Raw genomic sequence first — 3,947 nt, 5'->3', positions numbered from 1 at the left:
AGATTTGCTAGGAGGAATTTGAGAGGTATTAGTGAGGTTGTTCAACCAACTATTGAGTTCATCAACCCTTTTGCAAGCGAAGGTGAGGAGAACCCATTACAAAATACCCCACAAAATCAACCTACAATGCCTAAATTTTCATCGCATTCCGTACCCACCGAGGAGAACCTACCCAATGGTACTCCCACACCACAACATCTAACCGGAAATTTTATTGCCAAATCCGCCTTTATCCAATTAGTCGAAAGGAGCCAATTTGGGGGGATGCCTAGTGAAGACCCTCATTCTCATATGGAAACCTTTTGTGACTATTGTGATGCGATTTCTCAAACCGGTGTGACTGAAGACCAAATTCGATGGGTCTTATTTCCTTTTTCTCTAATCGGCACCGCGAAACAATGGTTGAAGGGCCTTGATAAGGCCACTCTCGGAATAGATTCTTGGAAGAAGTTGGCTCTAGCTTTCTACAAAAAGTTCTACCCACCGGAAAAGACTAACATGCTAAGAGCTCAAATTACGGGTTTTAAGCAAAGGGATGAAGAATCTTTGTATGAAGCTTGGGAGCGGTTTAAGGGAATTTGTCGCTCATGTCCTCACCATGGACTTAGCGAATGGTTCTTGGTATAACAATTTTGGAATGGTTTATGTGAAGATTCAAGGAACATTATCAACATGAGATCAAATGGAATATTCACCGAAGTTGATGACAATCAAACATGGAACAAGATTGAGGAAATGGCGGTCCATAACTCACAATATAGTAGACCTCGCAAGGCTACTAGAGGAGGAAGGCATGAAGTGGACTCCGTTACTCAATTGGGTGCTCAACTTAGTGCTCACATTGACACAATCAATTTGAAGTTTGAACAAGCTATGGCTAAACTTGAAGAAGTCTCAAAATCACCAAAGCATCATGTTAATGCCATGACGGCATCCTCATCAATCCCAAGTGGGATATGTGAGAATTGTGGAACTTTGGGACATGACCAAAGTGAATGTAGGGGAACAAATGAACAAGTAAATGCTTTCCAAGCATACAAGAGTGGTACCCCTTATTCAAATTATTACAATGAAAACACCATGTTTCATCCAAATCTATCATACAAAAGCCAAAATGTTCAAAATCCTCAAACAACTTACACTCCACCTCCCATGAGAAACCAAAATCAAAGACCCTTTTACAACCAAAACCAAGGTTACCAAAATCAAAATCCATACAATCACAAAAATGACCAAGGTTTTGATGTTCAAAAAGCGGTCCTCCAAATGCAAAAGAATCAACAAGAATTTTTCACTCAAATGCAAAAAGATAGTCAAGCAAAGGAAACCACCATCAACAACATTCTAGCTCACACCAAGATGTTGGAAACACAATTGACTAAACTAGCATCATCAAGCTCACAAAAACAAAAGGGGCAATTACCACCTCAAAGTAATCCCCCAAGACATGAAACGGTTAGTGCCATTCACTTGAGAAGTGGTACAAGGTATGAAGCACCGAAGAAGCAAGTTGAGGATGAAGTTGTGGAAGCTAGTGATAAGGAAGAAATTGTGCAAAACTCCAAAGATGGAGAATCATCAAAAGAAGAAATTTCAAAGAAAAATGAAGACAAGGTCAAGGAGAAGGAGCCCATTGTGATTAGACTTCCTTTTCCAAGTCGTCAAGCCAAGCCCAAATTTGATGACCAACTTGGAAAGTTTATGGAAATTGTGAAGAATTTGGAAGTCTCAATTCCTTTCACGGAATTAATCAATCACGTGTCGGCCTATGCGAAATACATGAAAGACATCCTCACAAAGAAGAAGTCGATCCAGAAACTTGAGACTATCGCCTTCACTAACGTGAGTAGTGCAATACTTCGAGGGAGTTCACCTCCAAAACTAAAGAATCCGGGAAGCTTCTCAATACCGTGTACCATTGGCGACACCACGATCAACAAAGCCTTATGTGAACTAGGGGCTAGTGTGAGTGTTATGCCGTACTCGGTAAGTAAAAGGTTGGGGATGGGAGAGCTTAAATGCACCAATATCACACTCCAAATGGCCGATAGATCGACGAAGACACCATTAGGGATATGGGAAGATGTCCCCGTGCGAATTGGGATGTTTTTCATCCCGGTGGACTTTGTCATTGTTGATATGGAGGAAGACTCCAACATTCCAATCATTCTTGGAAGACCCTTCTTACACACCGCGGATGCGGTGATTGATGTAAAACATGGTGAGCTCACTCTAGAAGTGGGAGATGAGAGTATAAATTTTAATCTTCACAAGACTATGAGAGCTCCTCGTTTACATGAACCGTGTTTTATGATCGATCATTATAGTCGGAAGGATGAAAGGAAGAAGTCGGAACTCCAATGGAAGAAGAAAATTGAAGATGCTCCATTCAAAGAGCAAGTGAATTGTGACAAAGAGAGCTTGCAAAGCTCATCAAAGACAAGCAATGAAGAAGATGGCCTCATTGGCCAAGAAAAGGAAATGGGAAAGTTGTCACCATCAAATCAAGAGATTTTCAATGATCAACTTAATGAAGTTTGTGGTCTTTGGGACGACGAATTTGAAGGGATTTTTAATCCCTACATTGGTAATGCCATCGATCAAGATCGACAACAAGGGCCACGGTCTATTGAAGACCTCTACCATGATAATGAACAAGATTTTGATTACTTTTTCAAGGTGTTGAGCAACATCAACAACACCTTGAACATGCCCCCTTGACATCTCATCAAGAATGAGAGTTTGGTGGAGTCCTCCCTAAACCACCATTTGTTAATATTTCTAACTCCCTAACTTGCATTTCAATTCTTGTATTGCATTTTTTTTTGTCATCTTTGGATTTTTATATACTTTGATCAAGATAATTATCATGTTTGAGAGAAGTGAGGGAGGGATTAATAATTTCAATTAATGTGTAGTGCTTTAGCTTAGTGTGGGGATGACAACTGCCTAGGCTATCCATGCCTTAGTAGTGCCCCCACAATGAAGAACACAAGATATGAAGAAGAATGGAAGAATGACAAGGGATATGCGTTGTACACGAATGGAACTGAATCTGGGTACAAAGGGGTCGAATCCGAGCGGATTCAGGAGAATCCGCCCGTCTTCAGACAATCCGAGCGTGTTGGGTAGAAGACGCATGTCCCTCTGAGCTGAACTTTTGAAATATTTTTGACTGTCAGCGAATCAGGGCGTCCTACATCCTAATCCGCCCGTCTTCAAAAAGCCGCCCGTCTTGAAAGGAAGACGCCCGTCTTCTTGGCTGAGGAAAACAAGAAAAATCCCTCTAAACGAATCCGCCCGTCTTGTGTATAATCCGCCCGTCCCGTGTCTGCGAATCCGAGCGTCTTTCCTTAAAGACGCCCGTCTTTAGGCGAGTTTTTCCCAGCCCAGAAAAGGCAGAATCCGCCCGTCCCGAGCAGAAACCGCACGGATTGCCCCTGCAGTTCAAATTTTTTCGGGCTTTATAAAACCCCTCCCACATTCATTTCTTCATTACTTCATTCATAACACTACTCAAAACCCTCAAAACCCTCATCCTCTCCATCACAAAAACAAAACTCCTCAACTACATTCACCAAAATCAAATCAAAACATCCTTTTAATAACAAATCAATCACTCCCTTTTCAATAAAAATCAAAACCAAGCACAAAATCTTCAACCTTTGAGTCGATTTTTGAATTCATAAAGGCAAGGCCTTTCATCTTTAAATCGATTTGGGTGCACTAGAAATTGAAGATTTTTCACTCTTTCTTGGTTAATTCATCAATGGCAAGGACTAAGGGAGCAACAAAGGCAACAAAGGCAAAGGCACCAAAGACAAAGACACTTTCATTAAGGCAAAGGACTCTTCAAGCAAAGAAAGCATTGGCTATGGTGGTAGCAAACCCAAACTTGGAAGTGCAACAACAACAACAACCTCCCATGGGTGCTACAACATCTACTA

The 3,947-nt window shown here is 41.3% G+C and overlaps 1 non-coding gene across 1 annotated transcript; it reads right to left on the bottom strand.

The window, feature by feature from the left end:
* Positions 1-498: 498 nt before the first annotated feature.
* LOC141626105 (small nucleolar RNA R71) lies at positions 499-605 on the bottom strand. Its single transcript, XR_012535830.1, has one exon. It is a non-coding gene; the product is annotated as a small nucleolar RNA R71 (small nucleolar RNA).
* Between the last annotated feature and the right edge of the window lie 3,342 nt (positions 606-3,947).

Source organism: Silene latifolia, chromosome X (genome assembly GCF_048544455.1).
Source record: "Silene latifolia isolate original U9 population chromosome X, ASM4854445v1, whole genome shotgun sequence".
Lineage (NCBI taxonomy): Eukaryota > Viridiplantae > Streptophyta > Magnoliopsida > Caryophyllales > Caryophyllaceae > Silene > Silene latifolia.
The sequence above is the reverse complement of the archived record's forward strand: the minus strand, read 5'-3'. Positions and strand labels throughout refer to the sequence as shown.